The following is a 19,819-nucleotide window of genomic DNA, read 5'->3' on the forward strand; positions in this document are numbered from 1 at the left end:
TCCCGCTTCCCTGTTCTGGAATTCCCCTATACTCTTGCACTGAGTCTTTCCAGAACCAGGGGCCACTCCTCCATTCTTTTTGGACATCATTTAATTTGTGGATTATGTCTTGAGTATTCAAAGTTTCTAGGCTAATATCCACTTATCAGTGAGTGCATACCATGAGTGATCTTTTGAGACTGGGTTACCTCACTTAGTATGATGTTCTCCAGCTCCATCCATTTGTTTAAGAATTTCATGAATTCATTGTTTCTAATGGCTGAATAGTACTCCATTGTGTAAATATACCACATTTTTTGTCTCCATTCCTCCACTGAAGGACACCTGGGATCTTTCCAGCTTCTGGCTACTACAAATAGGACTGCTATGAACATAGTGGAGCATGTGTCCTTATTGCATGCTGAAGAATCCTCTGGATATATGCCTAGGAGTGGTATAGCAGGGTCCTCAGGAAGTGTCATGCCCAGTTTTCTGAGGAACCACCAGACTGATTTCCAAAGTGGTTGCACCATCTTGCAATCCCACCAGCAGTGGAGGAGTGTTCCTCTTTCTTTGTGAGGTTAAATCTCAGGGTTGTTTTGATTTGCATTTCCCTAATGATTAATGATGTTGAACATTTCTTAAGGTGTTTCTCAGCTCTCTGAAGTTCTTCATGTGAAAATTCTTTGTTTAGCTCTGTACCCCACTTTTTAATGGGGTTATTTGGTTCTCTGGGTTCTACCTTCTTGAGTTCTTTGTATATATTAGATATTAGCCCTCTGTCGGATTTAGGGTTGGTGAAGATCCTTTCCCAATCTGTTGGTTGATGTTTTGTCCTTTTGACAGTGTCCTTTGCCTTACAGAAACTTTGTAGTTTTATGAGGTCCCATTTGTCGATTCTTGATCTTAGAGCATAAGCTATTGGTGTTCTATTCAGGAACTTTTCCCCTGTGCCCATGTCCTCCAGGGTCTTCCCCAGTTTCTTTTCGATTAGTTTCAGTGTGTCAGGTTTTATGTGGAGGTCCTTGATCCATTTGGAGTTGAGCTTGGTACAAGGAGATAAGAATCGATCGATTCGCATTCTTCTGCATTGCTGACCTCCAATAGAACCAGCACCACTTGTTGAAAAGACTATCTTTTTTCCACTGGATGCTTTCAGCTCCTTTGTTGAAGATCAAGTGACCGTAGGTGTGTGGGTTCATTTCTGGGTCTTCAATCCTATTCCATTGATCCGCTTGCCTGATATTGTACCAATACCATGCAGTTTTTATCACTATTGCTCTGTAGTAAAGTTTAAAGACTGGGATACTGAATCCCCCTGAAGTTCTTTTACTGTTGAGAATAGTTTTAGTTATCCTGGGTTTTTTGTTATTCCAGATTAATTTGAGAATTGCTCTTTCTAGCTCTATGAAGAACTGGGTTGGGATTTTTATGGGGATAGCATTGAATCTGTAGATTGCCTTTGGCAAGATGGCCATTTTAACTATATTAATCCTGCCAATCCATGAGCATGGAAGACTTTTCCATTTTCTGAGATTTTCAATTTCCTTCTTCAGAGATCTGAAGTTCTTTTCATATAGGTCTTTCACTTGTTTGGTTAGTGTCACCCCAAGATACTTTATGCTGTTTGTAGCTATTGTGAAGGGAGTCATTTCCTTAATTTCTTTCTCAGTCTGCTTATCCTTTGAATATATAAAGGCTACTGATTTGCTTGCATTGATTTTGTAGCCAGCCACTTTGCTGAAGTTGTTTATCAGCTGTAGGAGTTCTCTAGTAGAGTTTTTAGGGTCACTTAAGTATACTATCATATCATCTGCAAATAGTGATAGTTTGACTTCTTCCTTTCCAATTTGTATCCCTTTGACTTCCTATGTTGTCTAACTGCTCTAGCTAGGACTTCAAGAACTATATTGAAAAGATATGGAGAGAGGGGGCAGCCTTGTCTAGTCCCTGATTTTAGTGGGATTGCTTCAAGTCTCCATTTAGTTTGATGTTGGCTATCGGTTTGCTGTATATTGCTTTTATTATGTTTAGATATGGGCCTTGAATTCCTGTCCTTTCCAAGACGTTTAGCATGAAAGGATGCTGAATTTTGTCAAATGCTTTTTCAGCATCTAATGAAATGATCATGTGGTTTTTTTCTTTGAGTTTGTTTATGTAGTGGATAGCATTTATGGATTTCCTTATATTGAACCATCCCTGTATACCTGGGATGAAGCCTACTTGATCATGGTGGATGATCATTTTGATGCGTTCTTGGATTCGGTGGGCAAGAATTTTATTTAGTATTTTTGCATCGATATTCATAAGGGAAATTGGCCTGAAATTCTCTTTCTTAGTTGAATCTTTGTGTGGTTTTGGTATCAGCGTAATAGTGGCTTTGAAGAAGGAGTTGGGTAGTGTTCCTTCTGTTTCTATTTGGTGGAAAAGTTTGAAGAGTATTGGTGTTAAGTCTTCATTGAAGGTCTGATAGAATTCTGCACTGAAACCATCTGGTCCTGTGCTTTTTTTGGTCAGACGCCTATCTATGACCCCTTCTATTTCTTTAGGGGTTATGGGTCTGTTTAGATGGTCTATTTGATCCTGGTTTAATTTTGGTAATTGGTATCTGTCTAAGAAAATGTTCATTTCCTCCAGATTCTCCAGTTGTGTTGAGTACAGGTTTTTGTAGTAGGATCTGATAATTTTTTGAATTTTCTTGGTTTCTGTTGTAATATCTGTTTTCATTTCTAATTTCTAATTTTGTTAATTTGGATATTTTCTATGTGCCCTTTGGTTAGTCTGCCTAAGGGTTTATCTATCTTGTTGATTTTTTCAAAGAACCAGCTTTTGGTTCTTTGATTGTTTTTGGTTTTTTGATTGATTTTTGTTGATTCTTTGTATGGTTCTCTTGGTTTCTACTTGATTGATTTCAGCCCTGAGTTTGACGATTTCCTGTCTTCTTCTCCTGGGTGAATTAGCTTCTTCTTGTTCCAGGGATTTCAGTTGTTCCGTTAATCTTCTAGTGTATGCTCTCTCGAATTTCTTTTTGGAGGCACTCAAAGCTATGAGTTTTCCTCTTAGCACTGCTTTCATTGTGTCCCATAGATTTGTGTATGTTGTGCCTTCATTTTCATTAAATTCTAAGAAATCTTTGATTTCTTTCTTTATTTCTTCCTTGACCAAGGTATCATTGAGTAGAGTATTGTTCAGCTTCCATGCATATGTGGACTTTCTGTTGTTTTTACTGTTATTAAAGACCACTTTTACTCCATAGTGATCTGATAGGAGGCATGGGATTATTTCAATCTTCTTATATTTGTTGAGGTCTGTCTTGTGACCAACTATATGATCTATTTTGGAGAAGGTACCATGAGGTGCTGAGAAAAAGGTATATTCTTTTGCTTTGGGATGAAAAGTTCTATATATATATATCTGTTAACTCCAATTGGTTCAAAGCTTCAATTAGTTTCACCGTCTCCCTGTTTAGTTTCTGTTTTCCTGATCGGTCCATTGGTGAGAGTGGAGTGTTGAAGTCACCCACAATTATTGTGTTAGGTGCAATGTGTACTTTGAGCTTTAATAAAGTTTCTTTTATGAATGAGGGAGCCCTTGTATTTGGGGCATAGATGTTCAGGATTGAGAGTTCTTCTTGTTGGATTTTTCCTTTGACCAGCAAGTAGTGACCTTCCATGTCTCTTTTGATGACATTAGGTTGAAAGTCAATTTTATCTGAAATTAGAATGGCAACTCCAGCTTGTTTCCTGGAACCATTTGCTTGCAGAATTGTCTTCCAGCTTTTTACTCTAAGGTAGTTTTTGTCTTTGACACTGAGGTGTGTTTCCTGTATGCAGCAAAATGTAGGGTCCTGTTTACGTAACCGGTCTGTTACTCTATGTCTTTTTATTGAGGAATTGAGTCCATTGATGTTAAGAGATATTAAGAAGTAGTGGTTATTGCTTCCTATCATTTTTGATTTTAATTTTATACGTGTGTGATTATCTTCTTTGGGTTTGATGAAAGAAGCTTAATATCCTGCTTTTTCCAGGGTATAGTTTCCCTCGTTGTAATGGTGTTTTCCCCCTATTATCCTTTGTAGGGCTGGGTTTGTAGAAAGATATTGTGTAAATTTGGTTTTGTCATGGAATATCTTGGTTTCTCCATCTATAGTAAATGAGAGTTTCGCTGGGTATAGTAGTCTTGGCTGGCATTTGTGTTATCTTAGAGTCTGCATGAGCTCCACCCAGGATCTTCTAGCTTTCATGGTCTCTGGTGAGAAATCTGGTGTAATTCTGATAGGTCTTCCTTTATATGTTACTTGACCTTTTTCTCTTACTGCCTTTAATATTCTTTCTTCGTTTAGTACATTTGGTGTTTTGATTATTATGTGACAGGAGGTATTTTCGTTCTGGTCCAGTCTGTTTGGAGTTCTGTAGGCTTCTTGTATATTCATGGGCACCTCTCTCTTTAGGTTAGGGAAGTTTTTTTCCATAATTTTGTTGAAGATATTTGCTGGCCCTTTAAGTTGTAAATCTTCACTCTCATCAATGTCTATAATCCTTAGATTTGGCTTTCTCATGTGTCCTGGATTTCCTGGATGTTTTGGGTTACAAGCTTTTTGCATTTTGCATTTTAACTGTTGAGTCCATGGTTTCTATGGTATCTTCAGCATCTGAGATTCTTTCTTCTATCTCTTGTATTCTGTTGTTGATATTTGCATCTATGGTCCCTGATTTCTTCCCAAGGTTTTCTATCTCCAAAGTTGTCTCCCTTTGTGCTTTCTTAGTTTTTTCTACTTCTGTTTTTAGATCCTGGAAGTTTTTGCTTAGTTCTGTCATTTGTTTGTTTGTGTTTTCCTCTAATTCTTTAAGAGATTCTTGTGTTTCCTCTTTCATGACTTCTGCCTGTTGATCAAAGTTCTCCTGTATTTCTTTAAGTGATTTTTGCATTTCCTCCTTATTGGCTTTTGTATGCTCCTGAATTTCTTTCAATGATTTTTGTGTTTCCCTTGTAAGGGCTTCTAATTTGTGATCCATTTTCTCCTGAATTTCTTTAAGTATGTCCTTCATGTGTTCCGTTACCAGCATCATGACCAGTGATTTTAAATCCAAATCTTGTTTTTCTGGTGTGTTGGGGTATCCAGGACTTGCTATTGTTGGAGAATTGGGTTCAGATGCTACCATAATGCCTTGGTTTCTGTTAGTAACGTTCCTACGTTTGCCTTTAGCCATCTAGTTCTCCCAGGTGTTAGATGGTCTTATTGTCACTGGCTGGTGCTTCAACCTACTGTGGATCTTTAAGGTTATCTCTGCAACACTGGATGACTGGGTTTCCTCTGGCACAGATTACTGATATGCTGCCTTCCTCTTTTGCGCCTTTGGAGCCCTTCTCAGTCTTGCCTCAAGCAATGTTATACTTACATTGTCAAGGTCAACCAGGTGTTCTCTGTCTGCTCTATTATGGAGCAAAGATGGTGTGGTGGGGGTCACTCCCTCTGTTGATTCTCACATAGGACACAGGTCCGGAGATGGACTGGCTTGCAGATGAACCGCCTATGTGCTCAGTTCCTGAGTGCAGGCAGACCCCTGGCGGTTTGCACCACCAGAAATCTAAAGCTCAGGGTGATACAGTACCTAGTGATCCTTTTCTGTCGAGGCAGGCAGCGAGTATGGCTGCGGGGCTTCTCTCCTTCTGCAGCTTACTGGGCAGGACACATGCCCTGCGCCCGGGGGTCTGGCAGACAAACCGCTTATGTGCTCAGTTCCTGAGTGCAGGCAGACCCCTGGCGGTTTGCACCACCAGAGATCTAAAGCTCAGGGTGATACAGTACCTAGTGATCCTTTTCTGTCCCGGCAGGCAGCGAGTATGGCAGTGGGGCTTCTCCTCAGGTTGGCAGTTAAAGGTGATTTTCACAAAAGGGAAATGAGGGGTTTCTGTTCTGGTCTGCGTTGGTTAGTACTTGGGCCTCACAGGTCCTCTTGAAGCTCCTAGGGCACGTGGAGAAAGGATCTCTGTGGCATGGTAAGAGGCGCTGTCAACAGGGTTTCCAGTGTGTCTCCTAACTCATTCTCTAGCTATGATGTAGATACGGTGTGTTTCCCTCGGTATGAATATATCACTGGGGCACAGACTCGGTCTCAGATTTGTCTCCAGTGTGAACGACTCCACCCCTCCCCCACTTCTCACAACTACAAGAACTCGGAGAAATTAAAAAAAAAGAAGAAAATAAAATAAGAAAATAAACATGTCCCGACCATCTGGGCTGCAGTTCAATTAGCAGCCATAAGCAATATTATTGCAGAATCTTCACACCTATTAGCACAAGGAGGGGAATAAAAGGTCATGGCTTTGCACATAAGATATACCCATTATTGGATATATTTTATCCAAGAATGATCACAGGGGCTCCTGGTCAGGGTGCCTTGTTGTTCTATTTCCCTTTCCATCTGAATCAAGCCCAAGGTAACAGGCTTCCGCATGGCCTTCTGACCTTTCTGAGAATGGTCAGAGGTTGGCTACTGCCCAGCATGTAGGTATAACCACACTTTAAAGCCTTTGCGTTCTGTAATCTGCAAATGAGGTAGAGGCGGGCTTGGGCAATAGAAAAGATATATGCTGTACACCATTGAAATGTTCTTGACATTTTGGTTTTATTTTGTTGTTGTTGTTTCTCCAAATGTCCAATAATTCTTTGTGTTTTAATTAAGATTAATTTGTGTAATAATTTGGTGTGGAAGTACATATACACACAGATTCGTGGGCAGCTGTGAGAAATAATGCAGTGATCCCACATACACTTGACCCATGTGCCCTAATGGTAAGGACATGAAACTCTAGTGCAATGTCACAGTAGGGACACTGGCAGTGGCTGTCAAGATGCAGAGCATTTCTGGAGGCCCCAGGATTCCTCAGTTGCCCTCTGTAGCCACCTTGCCCCCCTGACACCACCCTCCTCCCAGCTACTGGCCATTGCTGACCCGGTGTCCATTTGTATAATTTTGACATTTCCAGAATGTTATGTAAATGAATCCTACAGTATTTTCACCCATGGGGATTGGCTTTTCCCACTAGCTTTTTCAGTTTTTTTTCCCTTCAAAAGACAATTCTCCTCCCTTCCACACCCGCCTCCTGTGTGTGTGTGTGTGTGTGTGTGTGTGTAAGCTTCACTGTTCTAAGACTCAAATACACACAGAAGAAGGCAGAAGGCCTGTGTAGAACTCTGTGTTCCATTCTGCCAATTTTCCTCCAAAAGAGAAGTAGGCGCCATACAGCATAGTCTTCACTCTCATGAGTTCCGTACTCTGGGTTGCCATGACAGTCCGATCAGTCAGTATCTACTTGCCTTGCAAGCACAAACACCTGAGCCTGAGCCCCACAGAACCTATGTAAAGACCCGAGGCATGGTGGCTTACACTTGCCATCCCAGAGCTTGGGGGGGCAGAGATGGACAGATTCCCGGGGTTCACTGACCAGCTAGTCTACCCTGCTTGGTGAGCACCAAGGCAGCCAAAGATCTGTCTCAAAAAGCAAGGCGAATGGTATGTGAGGAATGATACCTGAGACTGTCCTCTGGCCTACACACTCGTGTACACACACACACACACACACACACACACACACACACAGAGAGAAACATACACACACCTGTGCTCATATACCCTTGCATATTTATAATGTAAAAGAAATATTTTGTCTGTGCTCTGCGCTGGTCAAAGACGTGGTGTCTTCATCTTACAGATGAAGACAGTAACATCAGCTTTTATAATCTAATGTTTATAGATATTCTATGCAAGGTGATTATGAAAATCAAGTTAGATAAAGTCTTCTAACAGCATACTCATCTATAATAAATATTGATAGGTGGTACCTATTATTGCTACAAATAAACCATGTTGAAATAACAAATAATAATTGACCTTTGGGAATTTACTTTGGGTTTGAATCAATCGTTCTCAATACATGATACAGTATCTGGCAATGCTTTCTGGGCCAGATCCCTGTGGTTGGTTTGTCTGTGTTCAGTCTCCAATCCTGCATTGCTGAGGGGAGGGGAGAAAAAGAATGAGAACGTCTTGCCTCTGCGAAGTATTCAAGCTTTGAGTGATGTCAAAGGCCTTTGAACAAGCTTTAGAAATGACATTCGTATTTGTCCTTTTTTTTTTTTTTTTTTTTTTTTGACTTAAATTGCTTTTGGTTCAACTGCTGCAGTGAATTGACTTGACGCAATATCATACAGGGCGACACAAAACCAGGAGGAAGGAACCGGTTGCTGGCAAGGACTGGGAAATGAAGGGGGTCACAGCCTCGCTCTCCTCCCTAAAGTGTGGGGAGAAATGAACATGAAGTTCACGTTGAAAGGTAATCTCTATGAACCGTGATAAGAGCGAGTGGCATTTTACACGGCTGAAGCCTGCCGCTTCAGCCTCGCGGTTAGAATAAAAATCCATTTACATACGGCCGACCACTTTTTAAGCTTCCTACATTGCTATTTCCCCCCCTCATTCTTCTTACTGCTTCTCTCCTAGAACTCCTAGAACATCCTGCTAATCGAACCCGGGCTCTGATTCCTAGCGAACAAAAGGCGGAAGTGGCTTCTCTGTGCTCGCATCCGGCCTCCTCTCGCCTCATTTCTCCCACTGTCTCTCTGCCTTCTTTCTCACGCCTCTTTGCGCAGACCCCTATCTTGGGGAGAGGAACTCGACAGTTCTTGGCAAAGTTATCTGGTGAAGCGCAGAGGCTTTAGATGTGTAGAATAATAAAGCTGATCTGCTTTGGGATCAGAAATCAGAATTTCTGACCCCTGTCTCCGTCTTGAGCCTCCTGACCTCTGGCAGGCTGTTCTGGGGTCTGTGTGAGTCACCCTGTTCACCTCCCGATGCTGAGAGAATCTCGACTTGAAGGCAGCTGTGAGATGAACACGAAAGACCACAGTTACGAGTCCCAGGGTGTCACCAGTTTGCTGTTAAGTTTAAATGGGAAATCTCCACAGGCTCCTGTGCTCAAAGGCTTACTTCTCAGATGGGGGCGTGGCTTCAGGAAACTGTGGACTGCTTAGGGGGTGGAGACTGGGTAGGGGGTGGAGCCTTCGAAGGGGCTACCCGCTCATAGTTCCCGTCTAAGCTGGCTGCTTCATGGTGGTCCACAATCTGAGATTCTCCTACAAGTCCCTTTCACAGTGGAGGTTCCCACTACCACGCTTCCCCCTTCATGATGGACTGAAGCTCCTGAAACCTGAAGCCAAAAATACATCTTTCACTTCTTACTTTATTTCTCTCAGAGAGTTGGTCATCGCAACCAGAGAAGTAACTAATGCAGATGTATACCACATACCATGACTGATTAAACATGACAGCAGGCTGAGGTGTGGGATTATTCCCATCTCATTAGAAGAGTGGGTAATGTCATTCCCCTGGGTCCCTTGTGCCAGGTCTATGGGTACATAAGCTTAAAAGCTTACAGATTAAAAAGAAAACCTTAGCCCCGAGAAAACCATTGTCCCGGTCCTAGAGAGAATCTCCCATCTCTGGCTCTGACCATTGGCTTTGTAAATGGAACACAGGATTTTAACCTGACATAGGTCTGCCTCCTAGGCCACACCTGTGCAATTTACAGGGGACCGTCCCTGGGAACCACGTCCTCATGCTGTAAGTCTTTTCAAAGGTAAAGTAAATGTAGGTGTTAAAACAGGCACACTATCTGCTTCCGTGCAACACGCTGCCACAGAGAAGAGGCTAGGCAGTACATATAGATTTCTTCCTTTTCATGTGTACGCACAAGGTCACTTTCTCCACGAATCAATAGCACAATCTGAATACACAATTTTTGTGTCACTGTGTATTTTGGAGTTGATATACATCGAAGGGAACAAGAATAACAAGGCTTTGAAGAAGTGTCAGCTCAGATCGTAGAATAACTTCATATTTTCTTGCTGGTCTCAACTGAGGACACAGATGAGGAATCTACTTACGTAAAATGCCAGATATAAACAACGTATACATTGCATTACGGTTTCGGTTTTGCCCTTTCCTTATCAAATGAAGTCTGGGAAGTTTTATGATAATGTCTTCTAAGAGCATTTTAGCCAAATCTTCCTTTTTAAGGCCTCATTATCCGGCTAGCCGAGGTTACATTGGGAGCAGGCCGGAGAAGGCAGGGTTCTGCAGCTGCTGTGTGTTCTCATTCAAGTGAGCCCGCATCTCTGTTCTTGCTAGGCAAAGCGGCTGTGAACCCTAAGGCACTGATTACAGGACTCGGGTTATCTGTGTGGAACAAACCGTGTAAACGTTCGTAAGCATTACGTCGTGAGGCTTCACAGAGCTCAGCATAATTCTGCTCTCTCTTCAACACACAACTGACTTATAAATATGCTCAAGGCACTGTTTACGGACATTTACTTTTAATGTTATTTGTTTGTTGGTTTAATGTTAAATTTGTTTTAATCCATTGTAAGGCGAGGTTTCATACAGAGAGGACCAGCCTCAAACTCCCTACACAGCTGAGGTGGACCTCGAACCTCTGATCTTTTTTGAGTCTTCTTCCCAAGTTCTAGGATTCCAGGTGTGTACCCCCAGGCCCTAAGTTTAGGCAGTGCTGAGGATCAGCTTGGGCTCAGGCCTTCACAGGTGTTAGGCAAGTCTTCTGTCAGCTGTGCCTCATCCTCACAATTTTCCCTGCTGCTTGCCATCATAAGATGGTGTGACTGTGACCTGCGTGACTGTGACCTAGGCTTTAAAAGGCTCTAGTCAGTACCGGGTGATTTTTGCGCCTGAGTTAGACTGCCAAGCAAAATGAATCAAAGTTACAAACTAAAATGCTAACAGAGAAACTTAACTGGCTTGCTGCCCTTTGACTTCCAGCTAGGGGAGACAAGAGTATGATTTAAAAACCAAAAATCAGCCGGGCGGTGGTGGTGCACGCCTGTAATCCCAGCACTCTGGGAGGCAGAGGCAGAGGAATTTCTTAGTTTGAGGCCAGCCTGGTCTACAGAGTGAGTTCCAGGACAGCCAGGGCTATACAGAGAAACCCTGTCTTGAAAAAACCAAATCCAAAAAACAAAACAAAACCAAAACACAACAACAACAAAAACAAACCTGTGTCTGTATCTAGGTGTACAATAAAAACCTTCAATCTACCCTGGAGAAACCATCCTCTAATAGACTAAAAATAAAGTTTGTAGCACATTTAACCTTGTGTCTGGTTCATGGTTGGTCCTCAAAACACATGAGGCGCTGTCATGATTGTCTCTACTACCGAGGGGCACATGCCTGGTTATGGTAGACAGTCACTGTGAGAGGAGAGCCGTGGTCACCTCGGATGCGTATTTCCAATAATGATTGCAGCTCCACACAAGCAAGCCAAATGATCTGTCTGACATATGCAACTCCTAATCTTCATTTGCCTCCCAATCCTTACGCCCTAATATCTGCATCTATAAATCCCTTCTGAAAAAAAGACAAACGAACTAAGAAGTCAGTGGAATGTTCCGTTCATAACAAAAAGAAAGGAGAAAAAGAAAAAGAATTTCTGGAGTCGACCTCCAACTGCCTCCAGCAGAACCGCACTTGTGAACCCGGGACAGAGAGGGTTTCCCATTTTGACTCTGCCTTCTCGTCCTTGCTACCCGCCTCCTCTTCTTGTTTACCGACCTCCTGAGGATACGTTTCTCTCGTTTACTATGTTTCCTTGGACAGCAACCTATGTCCCTCTCAATAAATTTTGGTTTACCCAGGAGCTGACGGGCACAGAAACCTAGATTCAATTTGTGCCGATTTATGAGACGTGGGCACAACAATCGTGGAATGTTTCCTGGGTTATGCTTTATAAATTAACCCCTTATTTAAATATTCTGCAGACTTAGCACAGGCGGTGCTGGATGGGGACTCATGTCCCTGATCAGCTTTGCTGGCTGGCCTCCTGGCATTTGTTACAGGAATGCACGGACCCTTCAGCACAGAGAATGCAGATGTACAATATTTATGACGAGCTGGGAGGGCTCACATGCTGTTGTTATGCAGGAGACGCAAGGCAAGAGCCATCTGATTGGGCTTCGCACTGCGGACTCCCAAGCCTCCGGAAGCTGCATTTGGGGCGCCCGTGTGAGCAGTTCTGAATAGACTGATGGCTTCGTTCATTCTCTTGACTGAAATACTGTGGCTCGCGCACGTTGGTCTTGCCCGCACTCATTTTGCAGAAGTCATTGGTACTGTGTGGGTAGCCACGGGCACCTGGGTGCCCTTGTGGGCCGTGGTAGCTGCTCAAAACTAAGAATAAAACTCAGTTTGTCTTCCGAGAATGCCACGGCCTTATCACTGTACGGCAAATTAAAGCCTTGTTGTGACATTTACATTCATGTATGATGTACCTGTATAGAATATAATTTCACCAGAAGCTTTAAATATGAATCTTGGAGGCTGAGGAAGTCCCAGTGAAGGGATGCGGAAAGGCTCAGGAAAGATGTAGCCTCTATATGAGGCGAGTGAGCCCAGAGAGAAGAAGTGACCTCCAGAGATAAGGGCTAGTACTCAGTGAGCTAGGATCTCCAGCTTCTGGGTCCTGGATGATGCATGCCCTCTGGACAGTGAGACAGCCTGTGGTAACTGCAAAGCCTGGGTGAAGCTCCCCTTTCTCTCACAAATCCATGTCCCATATCTTTCCTGTTCTTCTCCTCCAACCAGGACGGTGGTTTCAACAGCATCATTAGAGTCCTTGCAAAGAACAGTTTCCAGATCTATTTAAACATGTTTGCAATGATTGCCGGGGTCTGTTTGATAAATAATTGAATAGATTTTTTTTTGAACTGTTGGCTGCAGGGGGCGAGGAGGCAGTTGGTTGAGGAGGAAAAGGAGGATGCTTTGAGAGCGACAGGGACAGTCATTTACAGTGGCAAGGAGGTAAGGGACTCTGTGAATCCCAGGGGGCCTGAGTGGCTCAGATGTTCCCTCCAATCCCAGCTGATGCTGTCCTACTTGGCCAAATCGACCCGAACAGCCCAGAAGGCTATGCGGCCGCACCTGTCAGCCCCAATCCGCGCTGCAGAAATTTTGTTAGGAAAATAGATGTACCAAGATTCAATTTTTCGATTGTCTGAAGGCTTAATTTAGTGACCTTGGAAGATGTCTCTTGGAGGTGAAGGAAGAAGCTGGGAGTGTGCTGGGGAGGGTGTGTGGGAAGGACAGGGCTTCTCTGGTAATGGATAATTTATTTACACTTAATTTTCAGGCCTTTGGGGGAAGCCATGGAAATAGTTTTATAGCTATTCTCATTTTCTTTCAAAAGCAGAATGGGGAGCTATATGAGAAAGAGAGAGGGGAGGACGGGGATAGGGAGAGGAAAAGGAATAGAGTGAGGGAGGAGATGGGGCGTGAGGAGAGATAGATGAAGAGATAAAGAGATGGATACATGGATGATAGATAGATAGATAGATAGATAGATACACAGATGAATACATACATACATATATAGATGGATAGATGATAGATGGATACATACATAGATAGCTACATAGATAGATAGATAGATACACAGATACATAGATGGATACATACATACATACATACATACATATATAGATGGATAGATGATAGATGGATATATGCATAGATGATAGCTACATAGATAGATAGATAGATAGATAGATAGATAGATAGATAGATAGATGGATAGATAGATAACCAACCATACATTACTACTCAGCTAAGAGCAAACATGTTTTTTAGAAAATACTTTGTATTTTAGTTTTTATTGGTGTTGGGGGGCATGTGTGCAAGTGTCTGTGGGGGGCCAGAGAAGGACACTGGATCCCCTGGAGCTGGAGTTTTTGGCAGCTGTGAGCTGCCCAACATGAATGCTAAGTCTTGAAACTGGGTCCTGTGAAAGAACAGTGGCAATCGCTCTTAACCACTGAGTCATCTCCCCAAGCCAAGGCCAAAGACTTTAAGAGAACACATGTACAATATATGTATACATGCAAAAGAAGAAGAGAGTGTACCAACCCTGTCTATCTGACAGCCACATACAAATGTTCCTAGGATACTGGCAGCTTCCTCCCTCCCCCCACTGTGCCCTCTTCCTCCCTCCCTCCATTGTGCCTTCTTCCTCCCTCCCCCCACTGTGCCCCTTCCTCCCTCCCTCCATTGTGCCCTCTTCCTCCCTCTCTCTACTGTGCCCTCTTCCTTCCTTTTATCACTGTTGCTGTTACTGGTGCCTTTCACAGTGAGCCCTAATTCTATGGCTCTGTCATCCCTGCTGACTGTGTGCGCTGGATGTATTACAGGAAGCTGGACTGCTGTGCTATGGACAGTTGTGTTCATTGGCATGACTGCCAGCAGGAAGGGACTCATTGGGAAGGGAACCTTTCGGATTGGGAGTCTCCAGTCCTCAGCTGTCTGAATCCTGAGGTACCTGCTGACACTCTCCCTCTCCCTCAGGTAGGTGGGATAATGACACGTAGACCTGTTGGGGATGAATTGAGGATTGTTTCTAGATTCTTCAGAGAAACCTGTAATGAGGGGGTGGAGCTTAAATTTCTGTGTCCGGTTGGGACCAAGCCATGGGTTGTACAGTTGCTTGGTCCCATATTTCTGGGCGTCATCAGTGAGGCTATCTATAGAGGAGCCTCACATTTGACAGACCAGATTCCCAGGTGAGAGGAGTGTCTTGTGGAAGGCTCAAACAGAACAAAAGGCCGTTGTTGACGCTGGATGGAGACTTTCAGGCGTGGCTGCTTTAGGGTCACCTACACTCCTGCTTGCAATTCCCTCCCACTCCATAAGTAAGCCCAATAAGCATATGGGTTCCCTAGGGTAAATGTGGCTAGCATATTGCTTGGTTTGTCCTTGTGAATCTCATGAAGAAGGAGGAGCCATGCCTTCCAGCTTCCAGCAACGGGGCAGAATGGCATGGGAAGGGTGCGGAGCCATGGCTCCGTTTACCCAAGCTCCTTCATCTCTAGGGTCTCCATTTGTGCAATGAGAAGGGCTACGCCAACATTTTAAGATTAGCACAGAGATCCCTGCGCAGGTCAAACGCCAGAGGCTAGAGCGAATGGCAAGTCTTTGAATCTCGCTGAGCCCCGGCCCGCTTAATTGCAAATCGAAATGATACTGCCCACTCTAGAGAATTAACAAGAATGATGGCAACCTTAATGAATATACGTGTAATGACATGCTAAGTTATGTTTCTTAGTCGTATACATGTGCTAGCCTGTGGCACACAGTAGGACCTTTGTGAATAGGATTTACCATAATAAATTTAACCAGTGTGTGCTCATACTCCAGTGGTACTTGAAAGTGCCCAGAGCAGCGCTGGTCACATCCTGGAGGTTCCCGAGATTGCAAGAAGCAGTAATACTGACAGAGATGTCAGATCTTTCTGCACAGGCCTTCCTTGTCCCCGAGCCCGGCTTCCTCTACATGCAGAATCATTTCCAGTTTTGCATCCCATATTTTCAGTCCCCTCCCCCGTCTTCACGTCCACCTAAGACCCTTGTCTCTGGAGGCTGATCTTTAGTGTCATCTTCTTGGCACCATGTGACAGGCAACAGGAGCCAAGCCTTGGGAGTTCCCAGGCCCCATGGGGCGTTCAGATTGGGTTAGCTGCCATCCTTCTTTGCGCCTGTCACTTGCTGCCTCTTCTGTTGTTGGCAGGGGTGTCATTAAGGCCTCATGGCCTGAGGAGTTAATAGAGACACTCGGGGCTCTCAGTCACCAGTGCCTGCAGCAATCTGCACCTATTGATACCTGGCAGCTAATTCCCCTTCATGACCTGACACCTTCACTGTGACTCTGTCCCCACCTGTCAGCAGTCCACCCCTCAGTCCCACAGATCCATCCCCAAAGCCCACTCCTGCTTGCAGGGGTGGGCCTGCTCCTGACCTACAGTAGCACCCTTGCCTGCTACATGGATATGATTTCTGTTTCTCATCCCACAATGGGAGGTGCCTCCAGTCCTGGGGTCTCCCTGTCCTTAAATTAGCCAGAAGTATATTAGGGGGACGGTGAAGATCAGAGGTGAGACCTAGAGATGACACTGTTGCCTTGAACCCATGCTGACCCCACCTAACGCTTCTACAGTGAGTTTCGGGGAGTTTCTGGACCCTTGCTCTCCTTACTGTCATCATAACTTGCCTCCAATGCCTTCTCTGATACCATTTCTGAGGATCTCTGAAGCCACAGGCCAGTGATGGAAAGTGGATGAAGGGCAGGCAGGAGTTAAGGTCAGGTTGCTGTCGCCATTGGCTCCAGTTAGAGACCAGGTTGGATTCCATGAGACCTGATCTCAGAAACCAAAAGAAACTAGGAAATGAAATGAAATACCCAGTTGAAAAGCAGGAAAATCTAGACTGAAGGGCTGGGGGCATGGGTTAGCTGTGAAAAGCACTTTTTGAGGAACTGAGAGGGTCTGAGTTTGCATCCTCAACATCTGCATAACAGCTAGGTATGGAAGTGCACTCTAGGGTACCTTCAGTGCCAGTCGGGCAGACAAGTGGATTCCAGTCTAGCTGAAGGGACAAGATCGATCGAGGGTTGTGAGAGACCCCATCTCAGAAACTTAGGTCAAGAGTAACAGAGGGAGACACTCAACAATGATGTTGATCTCTCTCTCTCTCTCTCTCTCTCTCTCTCTCTCTCTCTCTCTCTCACACACACACACACACACACACACACACAACTACGCTGAAGATGTCTTATGGAAATCTAGACTGAAGGGCTGGCGACATGGGTTAGCGTGTTAAGCATGTGTTGAGGAACTGTGAGACAATGAATGCTTCTTTCTCCTAGGGGGATTTGAACCAGCCTGGGCTCAGCTAACTTGAATTGCACACATTTATTTAGGTTCCTCAACATGCGGGCCATAGTTCTGTTATCAAGCATGACCTGCTTGGTAACACCTCGGCTGAGGCTGCCACTGAATGGTTGTTGGAATGGACTGTGTTTGACATATTCTGCGTCATTCCATAGACAGGTGAGAGAGAGACCCTTCTCTGTCCACAGAGTCCTGGGATGGTGAATTTGCAGGCATGACTGCCATTACATTTTTTTTTTCTACCTAAGGAACAGCCTGCCTTGTTTCTGGATGGTGGGATGTGGCAGGATTCTGTATTACTTCACTTAAGGGGCAGCTGATATAGTAATGGGAGTAGGTGAGCCCCTCCCCAAGCCCTGCTGCAGCTCCCCAGCCCCACCTCAGTGCCTGGCAGTTCCAGCTGTGGAATGCAAACATCTGCGGGCATCATAAAGGCGTTCTATACGCTTCCAGCCAAGTCCTGACCTTGTGACCGTTTCCACCATTAGATTTGAATGACCTCAGCAGCCGGGCTGAAAGGCCTGAGTATTAATTCACGGAACCACAAGCTCAATTTAAGATTTAATTTGAGATAACGAAGAGCTACTGAAAGTGTATTCAAACTTCTAAGCGTGGCGTGGCCAGTCCCTCCCTGTTTTTCAAGTAGAATATGAATCCAGGATTTGCTTTAGCGGGCTTGTTTACAAATTTACAAACGTTGGGGCTTCTTCCTCTTTTCCTGGGTTCTTTGTGCTGTGGCTGTTGTTTATTGGCAATCTCGGAGGAGGCTCCCTTAGCATTCCTGCCTTTTCTCCTTTCTCCTTTACAAATGGCTGCCCTTTCCCTTAAGGATTACCTTTGAATCCCATTATACTCCTGAAGAGAAAGTAGGCTTCCCAAGGAATCTGCCCCCCAGCCTTCCCTCAGAGTCCAATCTAAACAGGAGGAAGTGTCTGGGTTCAGCAGAGAAAGTGTTTCTTGAAAGCTGCGTGCCATGTAGCTCTCTGGTGTGTGTGTGTGTGGGGGGGCAGAGAAGGATGTGTGAAGATTCCAAGCCTTGTGCCGACCATTTGGTGCCTCTTGGTTCTGGTGAATGTCTAAATTCTGGAAGATTTTAGTTCTAGCATATTTAAAATTTCTGGCCGGAGATGGGGATTTTACTTGGTTTCATCAGAATTTTTCCATGCTTGACAGTTGGCTCTGATATAGAAAGCTCTAGCTAGAGTTGGGAATGGTTTGCTTCAGGCAGAAAAGCCAGAATCTAGGATGCTGATGCTTCTGGCACTAGGATGGGCCGGGCTTATTTTGCAGTTTTTCAAGGAGTCAGTCCAGCTTTGGAATCAGCAGCGGGTAAGGCCAAGCATGGGAGTCCAGATTCAAAGGCACCTTACCCACTTGAAAAGCAAGCAGGTACCTGTGACCTCAGCACAGGAGGGTCACTGGGTCATTTTAGTTGATCCAGCTTTAGGGTCTGGCTGAGTTCCTGTTCCCTGAAAACGAGGTGACCTGTGCATCTGCACACATATGTGTGTGTCCACATACCATACACCTTCCAAACACATACGTGTCCACATACCATACACCTTCCAACATGGGCTTCAGGGTTGGATCGCCCAGGGATGCAGACTAGCTCCTAGCAACCTTAGCCCATAGAAGAGAGGTCTATATCCTAGAGGCTGATGGTGTGGAAGAGCTGGGGCAGGGCCCGAGCCGAATCAAGGGTAGGGATGTGTTCATGCTGGACTGATAATGTCACTTAGGCCACCTCAGTCTCAGCCGCCACTCTCCTAGGGGAGTGTCTGTTCAGTGGCCTGTTATTTTCAAGGTCATGTCCTTTTAGGGCCAGTCTACACAACCTTCAAAGCAGAGGTCCAAAAGTCTGGCTGTACTGACCCAGTGGAGATCAGCTCTGATGGGCCCTTGGAGCTCCAGAGCTTCCCATGGGGTGAGCTGAGACTCCCAGGCCTGCTATCTCAGTTCAGCCCCCCCCCCCCGCCCCCCGATTCCATAGTCACTGCCTTCCTAAGGGATGCTGTACATGGAGAAGTCTATAGAATAAACTCCCCCAAGTAACTGCCCAGTGAGGTTTCTCAATTGCAGAGATGACGGTGGTTCTGAGAAGGCTTGGCCTCATCAGAAAACCTTTGACTGGTGCCCAGGCCATCTGTCTGACTTTTCAAAACCCTTGCTATCTATGATAGAGATGGAAGTAGCGTACTCCAGGGGGAATAGAAAGAAATGGTAAGTCAGGAGGAGGTCTTGGGAGATTTAGGTAGAAACCAGGAGCAGCTTGTCTGCATAGGGCATGTTTGCCTGTACACCCGAGGCGTAGTCCTAACCCCCAGGAGTGAAGGATTTAACAGGGGCCACACTTGAGCTACTTGTTGACATAATTAGTGCTGGCTCCAACCAAGAGATTCTAAAGCCAACTTGGCAGAGACTTCTGAGTTTTGATTGGCAAATTTGAAGCAAAGTTCAGCCAAGTTCTATATCTATTTTGTAGTGTGCCTTACGCGCATCGAGAGACGCCAGCCCTTCTGATAGATTTCCAGCTTTACGGTTGCCGTAGCTGAAGATATTAGCTCTTTACGTAGACAAATGCTTCTGGCAGGCCAGCCTGCACTAGGAACGGGAGCAATGCCTGCAGGTTCCTCTGAAAATTAATATAATATGCTGCATTAATCAGAATTCTATCAAGTCTACACACTTGGCCTGGGCTTAAGAGGCAATACTTTGAAATTGCAGTTGGCTAAAGCTTCCTTATTCTTGGAGAATAGGAGTCAGAGTTTGGAAGGGGGGAAAAAAATAGAACAGAGCTCGAATTTAAGAACCAGAAAAGAGGAAGAAGGTTTAAGCAACGTTAATTCCTTAGCTCCACCATCCACCAGGGGCTGCTGAGCGTTATGGAAGATTGGCTTCCACATTGGCATGAACTTAGTTCAGATGGTAGGATCAACTTCAGACGCAGCTGGACAGACCACCCCCAAGCCAACTTGGGGCTGCTTTGGGCAATGTCTCAGGCCTCGGATAACTGACTTGTTTGTTTCTGTCTAGTGATAATTTACTTTCGCTCTTGCAG

The 19,819-nt window shown here is 44.6% G+C and overlaps 1 protein-coding gene across 2 annotated transcripts in view; it reads right to left on the minus strand.

The window, feature by feature from the left end:
* Wwox (WW domain containing oxidoreductase) overlaps nucleotides 1-19,819 on the minus strand; it is a 925,836-nt gene that overhangs the window by 327,161 nt on the left and 578,856 nt on the right. The window lies entirely within an intron of this gene.

This window comes from Apodemus sylvaticus, chromosome 21 (assembly GCF_947179515.1).
Source record: "Apodemus sylvaticus chromosome 21, mApoSyl1.1, whole genome shotgun sequence".
Lineage (NCBI taxonomy): Eukaryota > Metazoa > Chordata > Mammalia > Rodentia > Muridae > Apodemus > Apodemus sylvaticus.